Here is a 22097-nt window from a genome sequence, read left to right on the forward strand (position 1 = left end):
ATTCTACTGTAGAGTCTAAAAGGGAAGTCCACATCAGTAAATTCCTACATAAAGCAATCAAAGATCTAAACAATCTGATTAAAACTAACCTATGAAACTGAACACCAAATTCTCAAAACAAGTAGTTAATATTTTTAAAGTGTTTAACCAGCATGGAAGTGCAGATTTAAAGCAACTTTGAAATTTCATCCCACTCCAACCAGAATGAATATCATCAAGGAAGTGAATCAGTATGAATGCTAATGAGGATGCGGGGAAAAGGGACCTTATTCACTGTGGGTGGAAGTATAAACTGGTACAGCCACTATAGAAATCACTGTGGACATTCCTCAAACCTTATAGAGCTGCCATATACATATAACCCAGACACACCTTTTGAGCCTATACCCAAAGGACTCTATGCTCTACAGTAAAGATATATCCACCTCCATGTCCATTTTACAATAGGGAGAAAATGGAAGACACCTAAATGCCCGTCAATGAATGAACGGATAATAAAAATGTTCACATACACAATAGAATTCTATTTATTCACAAGGAAACTAAAGAAATCATGGCATTTACAGGCAAAGAGTGGCTCTGTAAAACATTATACTGAAATAACCTAAGTCTGGAAAGACAGATGTCTCGAGAAGTCTCTTAGATACAAATTGTTAACGTTATGTGCTTAACACTGAATCCTGGTAATGACCAGAAAGATAGAGAGGGACTATTAGGTGGAGAGAGGTGGAAATGAGGCCTTAAGGGAAAGGGGAGAGTAGAACATATTGGAAAAAAAGGTGGAAAGGGGGATACTGGAGGGGAATCTAAGGAGGGATGGGAGGATGAGGAAAAGGGGGGACGGGAGCAGTCACCAAAATAAGAACATATTTAAAAGATACATGGGATCATATGATCTTATAAGTTAATTAAAAACTATAATACAAAATGAAATTTGTATGCTGGTGCCTTTGACTGGCCAAAATAGGAATAGAGTGATTCCTAATGATATGATATTCTACTATACTCACAGACCAATGCTTAGCCCAATCATCATCAGAGAGGCTGCCTCCAGCAGTTGGTAGGAGGAGATGCAGACATCACACCCACAGTATGATGGTTTGTATATACTCAGCCCAGGGAGTGGCACTATTAGAAGGTTGTGGCCCTGTTGTAGTAGGTGTGTTACTGTGGCATAGGCTTTAAGACCCTCCTCCTAGCTGCCTGGAAGCAGTATTTTGCTAGCAGCCTTCAGATGAAGATGTAGAACTCTCAGCTCCTCCTGTACCATTGCCTGCTTAGATGCTGCTATGCTCCTGCCTTGATGATAATGGACTGAGCCTCTGAACCTGTAAGCCAGCTCCAATTAAATGCTTTTTTTAAATAATTTTTTTATTCGATATAATTTTTATTTACATTTCAAATGATTTCGCCTTTTCTAGCCCCCTACTCCCCGAAAGTCCCGTAAGCCCCCTTCTCTTCCCCTGTCCTCCCACCCACCCCTTCCCACTTCCTCGTTCTGGTTTTGCCGAATACTGCTTCACTGAGTCTCTTTTTAAGGGTTGCTTTGGTCACAGTGTCTGTTCACAGCAATAAAACCCTAACTAAGACACTCAGCCAAGCATTAGGTGGAGTTCAGGGAACTCCAAGGAAGAGGAAGAGGAAGAGGGAGGATTGCAGGAGCCAAAGGGGTTGGGTATACCAGGAAAACATGACCCACAGAATCAACTAATCATAGCTCATAGGGAATCACAGAGCACTAACCATGAAGCCGGCGTGTGTGTGCTATATGGGTCTTCTGCATATATGTTATGGTTGATTAGCTTGAGAGTTTGTGAGATTCCTATCAGTGGGAATGGGGGTGTCTCTGACTCTTTTGCTGCTCTTGGGACCATTTTCCTCCTACTGGGTTGCCTCATCCGGCCTTGATATGAGTATTTGTGCCTAGTCTTATTGAATCTTGTTATGCTGTATTCATTTGATAGCACTGGGAGGCCTGCTATTTCTGAAGGGAAACAGAGGAGCTGTGGATCTGGGGGAGAGGAGAGGTAGGGGAGGACTGGGAGGAGGAGAGGCTGTGGTCATGATGTATCATATGAGAAATAAATAAATAAACAGGAAAACTAAGATCTCCTTGCTCTAGCAAATAACCTCTCACCCACACTAGAGCAATGCGTCCTAATGAAACTTAGGGGCCACACATAAAAAGAAGACAGTAAACAGGAGGGGTCTTGTTGAGAAGGGTCAAGCAGTAGAGAGATACGCATGGGAGTGAGAGAAGGGGACAGGTGGGAAATGACTAAATTCATCCTATAAATCTCAAACAATAGTCAGAACTATACCAAACAACCTAATGGTGCATTTCAGGTCAAGCAGTGGGTAGCAATGCGCACGCGCGCACACGCACACGCACATACACACACATATCAAAGTTGAAATGAACAAAATGTTATCAGAAAGAACCAAAAAGAAAAAAAGAACAAAGCTATTTGAAAAGATATACAACAGCCGGGTGGTGGTGGTACATGCCTTTAATCCCAGCACTTGGGAGGCAGAAGCAGGAAGATTTCTGAGTTCGAGGCCAGCCTAGTCTACAGAGTGAGTTCCAGGACAGCCAGGGCTATACAGACAAACAATGTCTCGAAAAAAAACAAAAAAACAAAAAGAAAAGATACACACAAGTGACAAATCTTCACCCAAACTAACCAAGAAAGAGATGCAAATTAATAAAATTAGAGAAAAGAAAGAAGATGGTCAGGCACCATCAAAATCCATGGACTGTTAGGAACTATTTTGAAAACTTTAATAAAATGGAAACACTGGAAGAAATTGACACATTTCTAGACATGCATGACCTATCAAAATCAAGACAATAACTTTTAAAAACATATTAGTAGATAAATAAAAAAGTAAAATAATTTTAAAAAAATCCTTAAACAGAAGAAAGTCCAAGGTCACAAAGGAATGGGGAGAAACCCTATCTGACCATTGAAGAACTGGGGATGCTCATACTAGTCCTTAGAAAGAAAAAGTACACTTACAAACTAATTCCACAAAGCCAGATTACCCTGGTACCAAAACCAAATAAAGATGCCATAAACAGAAGAAAAAAAAATAAGCCAAATTCCTTGATGAACACAAGCGTGAAAATCTTAAATGAGAATGCTAGGTATCACGCCAAGCTCAGCAACACAGGAGAAAGGCCACACCTCATGATGAAATGAGCTCATCTGCGACCCACCAGTTCAGGAATGGTGCCATGTCTCAGGCTGATAAATAATACAGCACATAAACAGAACCCAGTGTAAAAGAAATGTTGTCATTCTCAGGAGCTGGAGGTGATTGTGCTATGTGACTAGCCAGTGTCACACTTACCTCTTGTTTTCTATCCTATGTAGAGTCTAGGGTGCTGAGAGTGAGGCGGGGAGGGAGGAAGGGGTGGGACGGAGGGAGAGATAAAGAGAGAGGGGAAAAGGGAGAGAGGGGGAGGAGGGGAAGGGGAGAGGGGGAGGAAAAGAAGGGAAGGGGGGAGAGAGGGGAAGGGAGGGGGAGAGAGATGCCAGGTGCGTGAACCATCCCAGACTGCCACCTTAAAACCTTGGCCTTAACAGCCCTTAGGATCTCTACTAGCTAGCCAGCAGGAGCAGAGGCCAGGAGCATAAATCCCAACGTATAGAGGCTGACAGACCACTAAACAGAGTAAAGGATTCACAACATTGTAATCGCAAACAGCAACAGACAAGACTGTACCTGGGTGTTAGATGAGGGGTCAGGAAGCAACTCTCCCAGATTTGGGGGTCTGCACACTGCCTCTGCCACTAGTGTCCTCGTACTGAAAGATCTGCTTCAGTCGAACAAGATGGACACCAACTGTCTTAGCCACCCACCTCGAATTTCCAACTGTGAGTCCTGATCCATGACCTAATTGATCGCATGCACAAAACCTAGCCAATCAGGATGGCCAAGCAGGGTGAGCTCTCCTGATTGGTTGGGCTGAAGTCATGTGACTCAGACCAGAAGAAGGCTGTTGTCAGTAAAGGCAGGGCAGGGTAAGGTACAGAACTTTCCACATTCGCTATGACTTGTTTCCAGGGATGTGCCTGCTCATGCCTGCCTCCCTTATCCTAATGGCTTCTGTCCACAGAACTCATGCTGCTGGTTCTGGGATCAGCAGGACTGGAGCTCATGGTCTGTAAGAAAAAGAGCCGGAGTGTGCACTGTCCTTTCCCCCATGGCACCTTTCCCTCTCTTAATGCCTGTGCCCAATCTATATAAAAACCTTTTCTTCGTGAATTCTAAATTTACATCATAAAAAGTCAGGGCTTACAACACCTCCTTATGGAGTTCAACATCCTACAATTTGAAGAATTTCCCTCATTATGAGTCTTATTCCATACTCCACACTAAGTATGTGATGGACAGGGTAACTCTAAAACAGTTTTATTTCTCAGACCTGGAAACTTTCCCCCCAGACATCCCATATACTATTTCTCCTTTGTTCTACTTGAAAATACTTTCATCCACTTTTTTGAATCAAGTCTTCAATGTCTTGTTAAACTTTATAGATTTCCTCAGTTTTGCTTCCAGATCTCCAGTCATTATTTTATACCTTTATCTTTTCTTATTAAATATTCTTGTTTAAATATTCATTCTAAAGTATCCCATTTTTGCTTAATGAGTGAATCATTTTCTCTCATCTCTCCTGAGGACTTTATAGAGGTTATATAGCAGGACACTATCAAAATAGGTATAAAGCTGTGTGGTAAGCAGTCATTTGTTTCCAAATGCAAAAACAGACTCCAATGTTAGAAGCTTATTAATTACAAGATGCATAGCTAAGGTTAACTGAAAGGTGACTTTGTTATATTTTTGACTGAACAGAAATCTGATTTTGTTCTTTTTTTTTTTTTTTCCATAATGACTCAGAGTTTCTAAAACTGTGTTGTTGGATACTGGAGGAAACTGCAGTTGGGATGTATTGTATGAAAGAATAATAAATGAGTGAATGAATAAACTAATTGATTTAAAAATATTTTAGATTTATTATATATATATATATATATATATATATATATATATAAGTGTTTTCTCGAATCTGTTACATCTGTTGGCGGTCAGAAGAGGTCACCAGATACCCTCACCTGGAGCTATGAACAGTTGAGATCTTCCATGCAGATGATGGCCACTGAATACAGGTTCTCTGCAAGAACAAGTGCTCAGGGATGGTCCCACCCACAAGGGACTGAGCCATCGCCCACTGACCATTAATTGAGAATATGCTTTGCAGCTTAACCTCTCTCTTTTATTTTTTTATATTTATTTATTTGTTTGTTTGTTTATTTATTTATTTATTTATTTTGGTTTTTCGAGACAGGGTTTCTCTGTGTAGCTCTGGCTTTCCTGGAACTCACTTTGTAGACCAGGCTGGGATTTGCAGCATAATCTTATGGAAGTATTTCAACAACTAAGGCTCCTTCCTCTCTGATGACTTACCCTAGCTTGTATCAAGTTGAAGCAAAACTAGACATTACTGGTACCTTCAAGGTTTTACAGACGTTACTGTAAGCACAGTGCTCCTGGTCTTATGAGCGTTTCCAGGTACAGAAGATTTTATGATGGAAAATAGCCTCCCCCAGGGGGACTGGATACAGTTCCAGGAGTATGCCTTTTACACTTTTATTCTGAAGCACTAATGCTGAGTTGGTTCATCAAACTCCACTGAAGAAAAGCCACACCAATCAAATGCTTTTATCAGTTCAAGAACTTGTGGACTTATCAAAATGCATAGGTTTAAACCTTTAGATTCATTTTTTTAAAATGTTGAATGAAATTTGGCTTAAACAGTAGTTCTCAAACTTCCTGATGCTGTGACACTTTAATACAGTTCCTCGTGTTGTAATGACCCCCAATCATAAAGTTATTTTTTTCTCTACTTAATAACTGCAATGCTGCTATTGTTATGAAACATAATGTAAATATTTGGTATGCAAGATATCTAATATGCAACCTCTGTGGGAAAAGAACCTCTGACTACAGATTAAGGAGAAAATTATTCTCAGAATTGGCAATTATGAAATCAAAGTATCAACTGACTCTGGAAAACATTGAAGAGACTCCACATTGACCATTCAAGCCAAGGTTTAATGTCTTATACAAAAAATGAATAAACACTCCCATCTCAATAGTGTGAAGATTCAGGTATATGCCTCTTTTCTGTCTACCTGAGGAGGCCTTTCCACCACCCCAGGAACATCCATGCTAGACCTCCCACAATTCCCTGCCTTTTATGTCCCCTTGGGGCATACCCAGCAACAGTAAACCTCATCTTCTTCCCTGAGCTCCATCTTCCAGCCCATAACTCTTGTTACATCCTCCATGGCCAGCCTTCGACAAAGACAACCAGATGTTAAAGGCAACATAAGAAAATAATCAACAAGAGCCAGGGCAATATGACACCAGCAGAGACATGCTACCCTACTAAAGCAAGCCCTGGGAATCCTAACACAACCAAAGCACAAAAAATGGCCTTAATTCCAATCTTACAAGGATAATGGAGGCCTTTAAAGAGGAAATGAATCAAATCCCTTAAACACTGGAAAATACAATCAAACAAGTGAAGAAAATGAATAAAGCTGTTAAAGATCTGAAAATGGAAATAGAAAAAATAAAGAAAACACAAACTGAGGAAATCAAGTAGGTAAAAACCTAGGAAAGAGAACAGGAACTACAGATTCAAGCATCAACAGAATAACAGGAGATAAAATACATTCTCAGCTGTGGAAGACATGGTACAAGAAATCAATACTTTGCTCAAAGAAAATGTTAAACCTAAAAAGTTACTGACAAAAGACATCCAAGAATCTGGGATATTATTATCCAAGAATAATAGGTGTCAAGAACCAGCCTTGACACCCAGTTATTAAATTTGGATGCAGAGTTGGTAGGGATCTTGAAAGAACAATTCTCAACTTCATACAGGAACACAAAAAAATCTAAGATAGCTAAAACAATTCTGTAAAATAAAAACTCAGGTATCACCATCTTACTGGCTGGTTATGTGTGTCAACTTGATATAGGTTGGAGTTATCACAGAGAAAGGAGCTTCAGATAGGGAAGTGCCTCCATGAGATCCAGCTGTGTGACATTTTCTCAATTAGTGATCAAGGGGGGAGAGCCCCTTGTGGGTGGTACCATCCCTGGGCTGGTATTCTTGGGTTCTATAAGAGAGCAAGCTGAGAAAGCCAGGGGAAGCAAGCCAATAAACATCCCTCCATGGCCTCTGCATCAGCTCCTGCTTCCTGACCTGCTTGATTTCCAGTCCTGACTTCCTTTTGTGATGAATAGCAATGCAGAACTGTAAGCTGAATAAACCCTTTCCTCCCCAACTTGCTTCTTTGTCATGATGTTTGTACAGGAATGGAACCCTGACTAAGAAAAATTGGTACCAGGAGTGGGGTATTCCTGTGACAACCTGACCATATTTTGGGGAGGACTGTGGAAAGACTTTGGAACTTTGAGCCAGAAAAGCCATTAGGATATTAAGAGCTCTGTGTAAAGTTCTATAGGAGCTTGGAAGACAATGTTAAGAACAGTGCAGAAGATGGAAGCCTGGCTTGTGAAATTTCCAAGGGAAGATTAAAGACTCTTAAAGGGGCCATGTTTCGATTGTGAAGATTCTGTGGTTTTGGTTAGCTGAGGCTGAAGAATCAGCTGTAGTTAACAAGATACCAGAACCACTAAATCAAATCTTTGTGTTAGTGGGACTATTGATGCTGGTTAGCTGGAGCTAAGAAATTAGCAGTGATTAAGAAGAGACCAGCATCACTGAGGTGAAATTTTCTGGGAAGTGTTTTCTGAGAGCACAGAGAGTGTGTTCCAGAGATATCCACAGTTGTATTTTGTGCTGTGGCTGGACTTGGTACTGTGTAAGAGTCACCCAGATGGTTCCGGTTTTGAAGGCATGGAGGAGTCATAAAGAGCAGCTGAGGCTCTTGGCACAGTGAGAGGCCTCGGAAGGCCATTGGTGAAGGTGCAGCCTCAGTTGCAATTGATGGCCCAGGACTTGAAGGGGTCATGTATAGGAACAGAGGCTTGACACCATGAAGAGAGCCTATGAGAGGCTATTGGTAAAGTCTAATTACAGTGGAAGATAGCACTGTTTTGTAGATGCCAGTACCATGTGGTGACCACTAAGAACAGCAGCAGATGTGGAGTACAGGCAGCTGGATCCTAGAAGACAAGCTGTGTGCTACAAAGGGCAGAGCTGGAGAAGTAACCCAAGCCCTTGGAGGGGCCTGGAAGATCATGAGTTGAATCCCAGACATTGAAACATTGGAGTTTGAGTTTTGCTTTTGGTTGTGACTGTGCCTTGATATGTTTCCCTCTTGAAGGAAGAAAGTATTTTAGTGGAGCCCACAGTTAAGAGTCTTTGAATTTTTAAAAGACTTTGAATTTTAAAGATATGGACATTTTAAAGTGATTGAACTTTTAATATGTAAAGACTGTGGGACTTTTAAAGTAATTTAGATCTTGGGGATGAATAAGAAAGTAAGGGTTGAGGCTTAATAGTGATGTGTTTGTGTGTCAAGTTGACAAGGGGTCAATTGTACTGGCTGGTTTTGTGTGTCAACTTGACACAGGTTGGAGTTATCACAGTGAAAGGAGCTTCAGTTGGGAAAGTGCCTCCACGAGATCCAGCTGTGGGGCATTTTCTCAATTAGTGATCAAGTGGGGAGGGCCCCTTGTGGGTGGTACCATCCCTGGGCTGGTATTCTTGGGTTCTATAAGAGAGCAGGCTGAGCAAGCCAGGGGAAGCAAGCCAGTAAGAAACATCCCTCCATGGCCTCTGCATCAGCTCCTGCTTCCTGACCTGCTTGATTTCCAGTCCTGACTTCCTTTTGTGATGAATAGCAATGCAGAACTGTAAGCTGAATAAACTCTTTCCTTCCCAACTTGCTTCTTGGTCATGATATTTGTGCAGTAATAGAAACCCTAACTAAGACACCATCCCAAATTTCGAGCTGTACTACAGAACAATAGTAATAAATCCACATAGTATTGACATAAGAACAGACTTAAAATTGTTCAATAGAATTGAATCAAAGAACCAGAAATGAGTGCACAAATCTATGGACACTTACATTTTGATGAGGAAGCTAAAACCATTCAGTGGTTAAAAAAAGATAGCATATTCAACAAATGTTGGTGGTCTAACAGGATGCCTACATGTAGAATAAAAATAGGTTCATATTTATCACCCTACACAAAACTCAAGTCCAAGTGGATCAAAGATATTATCATAAAACTAGACACACAAAATCTAATAGAAGAGAAAGTAGGAAATGCCCTTGAACGCATTGACACAGGAGACAACTTTCTGAACAGAACACCACTGGCTCAGGCACTAAGATCAACAATTAATAAATGAGACCTCATGAAACTGAAAAGCTTCTGTAAGGCAAAAGATACGCCATCAATAGGACAAAATGGCAGCCTACACAATCAAAAAATAACTTCACCAACCCAATATCTGACAGAGGGCTAATATCCAAAATATATTTTAAAACTCAATAAATTAGACACCAACATGCCAAATAAACCATTAAAAGATGGGGTGCATCCCAGGCTGGCCTTGAACTTGTGATCCTCCCGCCTCTGCCTCCTTCAGCAAATCCTGCTGGTGTGTGCCACTATAACTGTAATTGAATACATAAGTGACCCACAAGAGAACTCCTACAGCTGATAAACAGCTTCAGCAAAATGGCTGGATACAAAATTAACTGAAACAAATCAGTAGCTTTCCTCTACTCAAAGGATAAATGGGCTGAGAAAAAAAAATTAGGGAAATGACACCCTTTATTATATAGTCACGGATAATATAAAATATCTTGGTTTGATGCTAACCAAGCAAGTTCTGCATAACAAGAACTTCAAGTCTCTGAAAAAAAGAAACTGAAGAAGACTGCAGAAGATGGGGAGGACCGCCCCCACAAAAAACTCAGGGATAAGAACGATAAACATAGTAAAAATGACCATTCTACAAAAAGCAATCTAGAGATTGAATGCAATACCCACCAAATTCCAACTTAATTCCTCACAGAGATAGAAAGAGCAATTCTAAAATTTATCTGGAATAACAAAAAACCCAGAATAGCAAAAAACATTCTCAACAATAAAAGATCTTCTGGGGGAATCACTATCCCTGACCTCAAGCTACATTACAGAGCAATAGTGATAAAAAGCAGATGATATTGCTACAGAGACAGGTAGGTAGATCAGTGGAATAGAATTTTTGAAGATCCAGAAATGAACCCACACACCTTTGGTCATCTAATCTTTGACAAAGGAGCCAAAACCATCCAGTGGAAAAAAGACAGCATTTTCAACAAATGTTTCTGGTTCAACTGAGGGCTAATATCCAATATATACAAAGAACTCAAGAAGTTAGACCCCAGAAAACCAAATAACCCTATTAAAAATGGGGTACAGAGTTAAACAAAGAATTTTCACCTGAAGAACTTTGGATGGCGGAGAAGCATCTTAAAAAATGCTCAACTTCATTAGTCATTAGGGAAATGCAAATTAAAACAACCCTGAGATTTCACCTTACACCAGTCAGAATGGCTAAGATTAAAAATTCAGGAGACAGCAGGTGTTGGAGAGGGTGTGGAGAAAGAGGAATACTCCTCCACTGCTGGTGGGGTTGCAAATTGGTACAACCACTCTGGAAATCAGTCTGGCGATTCCTCAGAAAACTGGGCACCTCACTTCCAGAAGATCCTGCTATACCACTCCTGGACATATACCCAGAGGATTCCCCAGCATGTAATAAGGATACATGCTCCACTATGTTCATAGCAGCCCTATTTATAATAGCCAGAAGCTGGAAAGAACCCAGGTATCCCTCAACAGAAGAATGGATGCAAAAAATGTGGTATATATACACAATGGAGTACTATTCAGCCATTAGAAACAATGAATTCATAAAATTCTTAGGCAAATGGATGGAACTGGAGAACATCATACTAAGTGAGGTAACCCAGTCTCAAAAGATCAATCATGGCATGCACTCACTAATAAGTGGATATTAACCTAGAAAACTGGAATACCCAAAACATAATCCACAGATCAAATGAGGTACAAGAAGAATGGAGGAGTGGCCCCTTGTTCTGGAAAGACTCAGTGTAGCAGTATAGGGCAAAACCAGAACAGGGAAGTGGGAAGGGGTGGGTGGGAGAACAGGGGGAGGGAAGGGGGCTTATGTGACTTTCGGAGAGTGGGGGTCCTGAAAAGGGGAAATCATTTGAAATGTAAATAAAAAAATATTGAATAAAAAAAAAATAAAGTTCTCTGGGTTTTAACTGAAAAAGAAAAAAGAAAAAAAAGAATGAAAATTGACCCATTCTTATCTCCTTGTACAAAGATCAAGTCCAAGTGGATCAAGAACCTCCACATATAGAAAGAGGAACACTCCTCCACTGCTGGTGGGGCTATAAGATGGTACAACCACTGTGAAAATCAGTCTGGAGGTTCCTCAGAAAACTGGACATGAGACTTCCAGAGGACCCTACTATACCTCTCCTGGGCATATACCCAAAGGATTCTCTGGCATGCAATAAAGACACATGCTCCGTTATGTTCATAGCAGCCTTATTTATAATAGCCAGAAGCTGGAAAGAACCCAGATGCCCCTAAAAGGAGGAATGGATACAGAAAATGTGGTATATTTACACAATGGAATACTACTCAGCAATTAGAAACAATGAATTCACAAAATTTTTAGGCAAATGGTTTGATCTGGAAAATATCATCCTAAGTGAGGTAACCCAGTCACAAAAGAATACACATGGAATGCAATCTCTGATAAGTGGATATTAATTAGCCCAGAAGCCCTGAATACCCAAGGCACAAATTGCATAACAAATTACTCCCATGAAGAAGTATGGAGAGGGTCCTGATCCTGGAAAGGATTGATCTAGCATTGGAAGGGAATATAAGGACAGAGAAAAAGGAGGGAGGTGATTGGAGAAGGGATGGAGAGAAGAAGGTTTATGGGACATATGGGGAGGGGGGATACGGGAAAGGGGAAATCATTTGCAATGTAAACAAAGAATATAGAAAATAAAAATATTAAAAAAATGAAAAAAAAAAGAACCTCCACATATAGTAGAAGAGAAAGCAGGTAAGAACCTCAAACATATTGGCACCGGAAAATTTGCTGAACAGAACACAAATGGCTTATTCTCTAAGATCAATAGGCAAATGGGACCTCATCAAATTACAAAGCTTTTGTAAGGCAAAGGACACTGTCAATAGTACATAACGGCAACCCAGAGATTGGGAAAACGTCTTTATCATCCCTACATCCAATAGAAGGCTAACATCCAAAATATAAAAGAATTCAAGAAGTTAGACTCCAGAGAACCAAATAACCTTTGTACTGGCTGGTTTTGTGTGTCAACTTGACACAGGCTGGAGCTATCACAAAGAAAGGAGCTTCAGTTGGGGAAATGCCTCCATGAGATCCAGCTGTGGGGCATTTTCTCAATTAGTGATCAAGTGGGGAGGGCCCCTTGTGGGTGGTACCATCCCTGGGCTGGTACCAAGGGATGAGCAAGCCAGGGGACACAAGCCAGTAAGAAACATCCCTCCATGGCCTCTGCATCAGCTCCTGTTTCCTGACCTGTTTGAGTTCCAGTTCTGACTTCCTTTGGTGACGAACTGCAACATGGAAGTGTAAGCTCAATAAACCCTTTCCTCCCCAACGTGCTTCTTGGTCATGATATTTGTGCAGGAATAAAAACCCTGACTAAGACAATCTTATTTTTAAAATGGGATAAAGAGCTAAACAGAGAATTCTCAACTGAGGAATCTTGAATGGCTGAGAACTTAAAGAAATGTTCAACATCCTTAGTCATCAGGGAAAAGCAAATCAAAACATGCTGAGATTGCATCTCATACTAGTCAGAGTGGCTAAGATCAAAGACTCAGGTGACAGCAGATACTGGCGAGAATATGAACAAAGAGGAACACTCTTCCATTGCTGGTGGGATTACAGGCTGGTACAACCACTCTGGAAATCAGTCTGGCATATCCTCAGAAAATTGGAAATAGTTCTACCGAAGGACCCATCTATACCACTCCTGGGCAAATACCCAAAAGATGCTCCAACATATAAAAATGACACTATGTTCATAGCAGTCTTATTTATAATAGCCAGAAGCTAGAAACAACCCAGATGTCCCTCAACAGAGGAATGGAAACAGAAAACATGGTACATTTACACAATGAAGAACTACTCAGCTATTAAAAACAATGACTTCATGAAATTTGCAGGCAAATGAATGGAACTTGAAAATAATCCTGAGTGAGGTAACCAAGTCACAAAAGAACACATATGGTATGTACTCACTGATAAGTGGATATCAGCCAAAAAGAAGCTTGGAATACCCACCACACAACTCACGGACCATATGAATCCCAAGAAAAAGAAGACCACACCAAAGTGTGGATGCTACAGTCCTACTCAGAGGGGAAAAGAAAACAATCTCAGGAAGTAGCAGGAGAGAGGGATCTGGGAGGAAGTTTATCTGAAGTTGATACCTAGCAGTCTGTGTGAGGTAATGATGAACCAGTGCAGCACAAGGCTTTGTGACATCCAGAAGGAATATACAGAGATCCCATACATATAGATCTATAGATAGATAGGTAGATCTATATACATAGATAGACCTATATAGATATATCTAATAAGTCCCATATATGTGGGATACGTGTGTGTATGTGTGTGTCTGTGTGTCTGTGTGTCTGTGTGTCTGTGTGTCTGTGTGTGTGTGTGCGTTATTTATTAGAATGACTTTGAGGCTGTGGTCCAGCTCACCCAACAATGGAATGGCTACCTATGAACAGAAGGTCTAAGAATCCAGTTGTTGTGCAGTCCAAGGGGTTGAATGTTTAAGCTGGTCTTCGGTATATACTAGAAGCCTAAAGAAGTAGGCTCTAATTCCAATGAAGGAACAAACTTGCTAGTGAGGACAACAGTAAGCAGGCAAAGAGCAAAAGCTTTTTTCTCTGTGTCCTTTATATAGGCTTCCAGCAGAAGGTGTGGCCCAGATTAAAGGTGTATCTTCCCACTTCAAAAGATATGGATTAAGGCTGTGTCTTCTAACATCAATGATCAAGACTAGAAGTGGGTCTTCCCACTTCAAATAATGAAATTAAGCATAAATCCCACACAAGCTTGCTCAGACATTTTTGGATTTTAGTTAATTCCAGATGTACTCAAGTTGACGACCAAAACAGCCATCACATCTTCTCTTTAAAAATTCTACCTCTTCTTCTTCCTCTTCCTCACACTTCCTCCTCACTAGTCTTAGGAGTTGAGTAGTCCAGAGCAAAGCTCCCAGGTAAATTACAGCTGGAAACTACAGTCCAGCCTGGGCCTAGGAAGAGTTCAGCCTAGCCAGCCCCTCATGCAGTAGTGGCATCTATGATCAAGGAATGGGGAAGGGCACTGCACATTTGCATGAACCAATTCCTGTGCTGTCATAACAAAGAACAAATCTTAGAACAGAATTTGCTGCCTCCCAGCACTGAGGTCCTGGGGTGTGGCAGGGCAAGGCTCCCTCTATTGGCCTGGGGGAGGGGATTTGCTCCAGCCAACCTCCAGCTTCTTTGTTTCCTTGGCTGGTGGCAGCAGAGCCCCAGATGCCACAGGTCATCTTCCCTGTGTGGTTCTGTGTCTCCAGCTTCCCTGTCATAAGGCATGAAGATGTATGTGTTTCTCTTATGACTTTAATAGTGACCATGCAATTTTTTAACTCATGTAGGTAGGTATGTCTTCTGACATCTCTTATAGATCTAAGGCTAGTTGCTTGCTATATATGATGTGTTGGGCATCAGATTGTCAGTTTACTAAGTCTACAGATGAAATTCAAATGATCTGTTACCATAACAACTGTGCTCCCAAGTAACAAGGGTAACTGAGAGTCTATATCCCTTTAGATTTCTCATAGCTATGCCTTTAAGTGTTCTGAATGCCAATTAATATAAACTATGTTGGATTTCTACTTCAGATCTTCAGTATTGAAATATATTATATACTGTTCACCTGGCGGCCCCAAGTTTCAGTCTTTACATTAGCAGTGACCTGAGACAGGACATACAGGGACACTGCCCTCCTCAGGAGATCCAGCAGCCAGGCACAAATGTGCACTCATTTCCCAAGGCTCTGCTGAGACTATTTCTTAACCTGCTCAGGCAGGTCTTCTGGAGTGTCTGTGAGGAATACTGACAAATACAAAAAGGGTTGTCAGGGGTATTTTCAGCCATCAGAAGCAGGCTGTGGTAATAAAGATCCTCCTTTGGAAAGCCCCAAGAGCACTGATTTTTGGCCCCTGGAGAAGAAAAGGCTGATCATATCTCAGAGCCTGTCCCACCTGACTGAAGCTGCCTGGCACCTCATCACTTCTTACTGAACCTCAAGAACTGTTTCTGCTACCTGTCCCAATGAAGGATCAATGAAGTGCCTCCTACTGCCATCATCACCTCGAGGCTTCCCACTGCAGGCTGTCAGGGCAAAGACTCTGCAGCATGTGGCCAAGCACTAATAAGAGAAAGAGCAGCCCAGTCGAGGAGAAACTAATTATCACTGTGGACTCAAAGGACACTGTCTACATTCTGCCAAGGGATGCACACCCCAAGCTGACTCTGCACTGCTCACAATATCAAAACAATTAGGTATAAAAAAAGACCTTAATGATTCACATCATTTTATGCTAATTAAAATAAAATAAGCTCATAAATAAAAGAAACAAATATGAAAAAATAAAAATATCAAAAATTTATTTGATGATAATTAGCCATGTGCATTCTTATGATAAAGTATTGAATTTCATGTTTCCTTAACATTCTACTAACTGGAGTTAGTTAATTAAAATTATTCTTTTAGATTTTATTGCAAATTGGAAAAGTTAAATGAATATGAGACAAATGGAAGTTTGGTGTCTCACTTAAGATGAGCCATGATCACAAAATGAAGAGACGTAGATGTGCAGACAGAAGACATCCTGGGGTCAAGAATCCCTAAGAAATCACACAAGTTCCACAGAGAAGCCCACGTTGTCAAAACCTAAGAACCTGAGGGACTCAAGTAGACATCTTCTAGGAGGCAGAGGAATTCCGGGTCTCAAAGAGGAGAAACAAAGCTGGGCAGAGATCTGTTTGACTGCTTCAGCAGAAGGATTTGGAAAGAGGGAGCAGGGAAAGCCAGGAAGCGTGTGGGGCTGCTAGGCTGGAGGCTGATAGAGGGTGTGGCACCCTCCCTCCTACCAGGAGCTCTTTGAGATGAGGAGACCACAGCTATGTGATGTAGCCTGAGCCCTTCTGACAAGTCATATGCTGTACACCAGGGCTCAGTGGTCCAAGAGCTGCATTGGGATTCAGAAGATGGAGAAACCTCTTCTTCCAATGGAAAGCATTAGTAACACCTGGATGAGCCCCAGCACCATGGGCATAGCAATGGACTTGAGCATTGCGACTGTGTGCAGTGTGGGGCTCTTTTTCCTACTAATCCCATGAAGGAGTGCCCAGTGTCACCACCACCTGAGAGTGACAAGGATATCTCAAAGGCGAGGAGAGCCTTGGTTGACACACAATGGAATGGCAATCTGTTGTTTATAACTCTTACTCTCAGACTTCCTAGAAAGAAAGGCACTTTCTAGCAAAGAGAGGTAGTGAAAATTTTTGGCACTTAAAAAAAAACCAGAAATATAGAACATGTTTTGTTTTAATCTCAGGTGTGGGACATGGAATTGTTTCAAATTGTCCACAGCAGCTGACAATGAATTTGCCTCATGCTCTGGCAGGGGTGTGGTTCTGCCAGCAGCTGATAGTTTCCGAGTTTCTGTGACATTTGGAATTCTGGGAACTTGTCAGAGGGTATATAAATGCTAGTGCCTTGAGAGGCATGGTGGGTGATTGGTTGTTGGTTGTCTGTGGTTTGTTAAGTAGTCATGTGAAAAGAAGAAAGAAAAAGAAATTGGGTGATGGTGAAGATCAAACTTGCCCCAAAGGAACTCAACCCCCTAATCAGCAGGGAATTCTCTAACCATAACGGCCCCCCTTTCCCTTCTATCCTTTTTTCTCTCCTATCTAGTGTTAGGGCACAGAATGGAAGGAGAAAAAGGGGGTGGAGTAGGGTGGAAGAAAGAACAAAGAGGCTAAAGCCAAATAACAGACATAGGAGCAGAAATCTCCACAAAGACACCAGCACCTCAGGCTGCAGGGGCTGGCTGAGAGAGGAGTGATCTGAGCTGTCTGCCTGAAGCTCTCAGACCAACTCTACAAGGAGGCAGAGAGGCCATAAGGAATACTAAAGCTCCAGGGATAGAATGCATTTCTGAGTTGGTAGATGCACAGGAAAACCTCTAAGAAAGGTCATCTGTCCTCAGCTCAGGCACTTGGTTTTGTTTGTGTTGAGGTGGTGTGACGCAGGTGATGAGACCAAGGTCCTCAGGCCAGGGCTTGGGTCTCCTCCGATCTGAGGAAGCAGATTATCACCTGGGAGCCCAGAGGCAGCTGCAGAGCTCAGCCTTGGGTAGGATCCCATCTCGGGAACATTGACTAAGGACATGCCTAATAAGACTTGCATAGACAGCCCTTTCTGCTATTTTCCCAACAAGTCCAAAAGGAAATGTGTTTATGCACAGTGTGAATGAATCAGGAATGGATGAGAGAGAGTTCCCTAGGATATAGAGATTTCATGCTATCTATGAGCACAGAGAGCAGGCAGCTTGTCTACCAGAGAGAGGAAGAGGGGACCCCAGTTCATTTGTGTTGTTTCTACCTCGCAGGATGTGAAGAGGGGGCAGAGGTAGACCAGGAAGAAAACTAACTGTAAAAGGTAGGCTTCTGCTCTCCTTTGGTGAGAGGAATTCCTTCTGGCCTCCCTCTCAGTGATGAGGGTCATGATGCAAGCCATGCATCTGAGGACATGAAATGCAGGAAGGAAGATGGGGCTGCTGGGAAGAAAATTAGAATTATGGAATGCCCAGGTTTAGTGATAGAAAGGAGGTGTGGTTGGCCTGCGCTGGGTGCTACACACGGGAGTGTTGTTCAACGCACTGGAGTGATGCTGTGCCCCTATATGGAGGAACCCAGATACCCAACTGACAGCAGGTAGCTTCAATTCTCCCTGCAGTAATCTGAAATTTCTCTTTCAGATTACTGATCCTGTGGCCATTACAGTGTTGTAAAGGGAATGACAGACTTTGAGAGAGGAGCAAGGAAAGAGTAAATGGAGAGACGAGGTCCCTCTATTCCCCTTGCTCACTGTCAGTGTCATGTGTCCCTAGACTCTGGTAGCTGGGCATTGGAGTCCTACCTTGAATGGTGTTTACAAGAGGTGCCTCTCATATTCTCTTGGAATGTATGGGGGTTTTGTATTTTGCATAACATGAGCTTTATTTTTTTTATAGAAACACAGAATGCACAGGATACCCAGAATGCATCACAACCTATGGAAAGATAAGAAATCAATCGTTTGTGCAATTATTCAAACCACAACTCAGGATGTGAAGTCAGACTCCGGGGCTCTTCATAAGAACACACTGTGTGTGGTGGGATTAGAATGCAGCCCCGTTAGAGGGGACACTGGCGTATGGATATGGAGGCAGTGGAGGGTCTATGGGAAACAGGTGCCATATTTACACAGACTGATGGGCCTCTTGATCCTCTGCTTGGGGCTGATGCTTTCACCTCCTGTCTTCTGAAGTCCCCCCAAACACCCTTTCTTGGGCTCCTCTCTGTGACCCTATTACAACTCTGAGGAGATACTGCTTCAACTCACCACCCCTCAGCTATTCTCTTGCCTCAGTATCTTAGAGTATCTTATACAGCAAAAATTTATCCAAATTCTACAGGCATATCTTCTGTGTTCTCTGAATCAGTTGTGGCTACTGCCAGGGCCTCTGGAAAACCCTCCTCAGAAGGACGTAAAACCATGAGGTTTAGTGATGCATGTATCCCTGTTCGAGCGCTATCCCTGGCTAAAGGACCACCACAGCTTTTCCAGGACCCACCACTGCCCCACCAACTTGTGACACCAAGCTTGTTAGGTGTGACAGGGGTCCAGGAACTAGAAAACCTTCCAAGCTCTATACCAAACCAAATACCTTCTTCGTTCCAGAGTAGGACCTATGGAAAAAGCATGTCCTACCACTGAAATAGGGACACAGGTATCCCTTCCAACTGAAAACGAGCCCTGGAAAGACATTGAATTAGAAAGACATTACAGGCTGTAATGTCTAAAAACATGAAGCTGCCATTAGCCAGCCTACTGACAACTTGTCCAGGGGCTCTCTGCACACTAAACATGTCAGGGCAGCCTCCATCCTTCCTGAGCATGTCAGATGCTCCAGCATCATGAAGAGCCACAGAATGAAGACAAGGCAACTAATGTGGGAGAACAACAAGGAACCACCATCAAATTCCTCCCACCCAGGGAACTGACCCTGCTTAAGGGACATTTTCTAGCTAACAGTTATCATTTATTTGCAAGAGCAGGCCTCAACTCTCCCAGCCTGCCCAGCTCCCATCTTCAATTCCAAAAGCTACAAGTGGAGACAGATGATGGGGTCTGTTCCCATGGGGGTGCCCTTAAAGAAGGCCATAATAAATGTGACACACCTAATACCATCAAGAAGGGCCTTGGTGTAGGGGACAAACACCTACCTTGTACTACACGCAGCACCCTTAGGAAGGGGCTGGAGCCCAGAAACCTTGCAGTGAGGACAGATAAGCTGTCCTCTATGAACATCACCAAGGACCTTTCCTTCCTTGATCCAAAGACTCAAATGAAGCTGGAATTGATTCATCATGCAGCTTCCTGTGAAATGCAGAAGGAAACTACCCTGTGTTTCCAAGGCTGAATATTCTAAGGCTGCCATGATCCTGGAAAAATTGCATCACTAAGACCCAGGAGGAACAAGGGTAGAAACTGTATCAACTGCCAGGCTGCGAAATCCTCTGTTTGGACACTCACCTCCGGAGGTTCAGGAGACCCAAAGAGCCACCTGCTGCCAGCCATGGGCCCTCAAAGTCCCATCCAGATCCATGGCAGAGATACATGAGTGTTCAGCTCTGTGCTACTTGCTTCTAGGCAAAACTTCAGCAGAGCAGGACTCTCCGAGGAACTGAGAAAGGTTGTCCGCTACCAAACACCAGGCCAGGAACAGCCAGGCATGCACCATGGAAGAGGTCTGAGGATGTGGCCTCCGGACATTCCCACTGTAGTACAAGAGTTGGCCCTGACAAAAGTGTCCTACCTTCAATGGTCAAACAAACCAACACACTGAAAGTAGAAGAGCTACCTCATGCATGGAGGGTAAGTCTAGGATCCAGTGAGATTCCCTATGGCCAAGCCATCAATAGACTTTGAGTCTGTAGAGACCAACAGAAGCCCAGGTCACCTCCAAAAACCTACTCCACAACACTCAGGGGACTTAGCTCTAAAGACAAAAGTATATAGTAAGGTCAACTTGAGATCAAGCAAACCTGTGAACCATCATCCCAATGGTCCCAGTTCAGTACATCCTGCCACTGTCAGACAGCCTTCCCAGCACTCACTTCCCAGCTTCCAGACTACATGTCAAAACCCCAAGACTTCCCAGGGCTTAGGTGATCTCTTCATGAGGAATGATCAGAATGCGGAGACTTGAGAGTTCAGAGTCCACAAGGTCAAGATCCCAGCAAAGAATGACAATGCATTTCATCCCCATGAAAAGAGGCCAAGTATTTTGAAACCTGGAGGCATAAGCCAGGGAGAAAGGCTTGGGAGAGTAAGGCCTTCTCTCCTTAGCTCCACCTAGCTCAAGGATGGAGCCAAGACCGAGAGTCAATCCTCTCTATATAAACAGGAAAGATACAGGCTCCTCCAAAAAGCTCCTTGAAAAACATCAAAAGGAATTCTGCACAATATGAAAACCTCAGCACAAAATACAAGGGCCAAGGGAATTCTTTGAAGAATGAAAGCCCCATGCCAGCTACTTAGAAGACACAGGAAGTAATAGGAAGAGAAAACTTCATCTACAGGACAACAGGTGAACTATAATCCCTCATAAACGTTTTGGTCAAGAACCTGGTCAATAAGTTGGGTGCATCAAAGGTGCAAGAGTGTAAAGTGGAATCACTGACATCCCAGCTGGGTGCCTCACCCACTCATCTGAGGGTCTCTATGACCCAAACCATAGCGGAGCAGCAAGCAGAATGAACTGTGGCCACGCCAGTTCTGAGGAGCACAAACATTCATCTGGATATAGAGAAACTGAAGACAAAGAGCAGCCAAGTGTTTACCATAAAGCATTTGACCCACATCAAAGTACAAAGAAAGGAATGGACTCTGTCTTATGAGTCCCACAGAGAACCATTCAGTCACGTACAGGGGAACTAGTGGCCAGGAGCAGTCAGCTATTGCTGCCCAGGGAGCCTGTGATCCAGATGAAATCAGAACAAAAAGTGGAAAGGAGTTCTGTCCACATAGAAGCCCTGAAGGGCATCACCATTCACTCAGATGAAATGAAACTGGAGACAAACAGCAGCCAGGCCTCGTCCATAGAGCCTGTGACCTACATCCAAGTACAAAGGAAGGAATGGGCTGTGGTCACCTTATGAGTTCCAAAGAGACACATCCAGTCAGGGATGAAGGAACTAGAGGCCAGGAGCAGTCAGATTCTGCTGCCCATGGAGCCTCTGATCCCAGGTAGACCTTACCAGCAGAGGAGACCATCTTTGCCTTCTAGAAGCAGGAAGTCTTCCAGAAGATGTCCCATCTGTCCAGACATTGTTTTCCCCTATGCATTCCTGGTAATAAATGTTGGCTTTTTTTTCCTGCAATGAAACTCTTTCCTATTGGAGCTCCTCCTCTGTTGCTAATTGTTAGCATTCTCTCTAAACTCCACCCCCACAGTTACCTGGCAACAGCCAGGTAGCTCCACCCTACAGTTACCTGGCAACAGCCAGGTAGGCCAGATCTACTATAAAATGGACTGTTTGCCTCTCCTCCCTCTCTTGTTCTCTTGTTCTCTTAATCTCTTGCTTCTCTCTTGCTCTTGCTATCCTCT

General features: G+C 42.7%; 1 pseudogene; it reads left to right on the plus strand.

Moving 5' to 3' along the window:
- The first annotated feature begins 232 nt into the window (after nucleotides 1–232).
- LOC127665219 (uncharacterized) lies at nucleotides 233–21387 on the plus strand (annotated as a pseudogene).
- The last annotated feature ends 710 nt before the right edge of the window (nucleotides 21388–22097 follow it).

Source organism: Apodemus sylvaticus, chromosome 14 (assembly GCF_947179515.1).
Source record: "Apodemus sylvaticus chromosome 14, mApoSyl1.1, whole genome shotgun sequence".
Lineage (NCBI taxonomy): Eukaryota > Metazoa > Chordata > Mammalia > Rodentia > Muridae > Apodemus > Apodemus sylvaticus.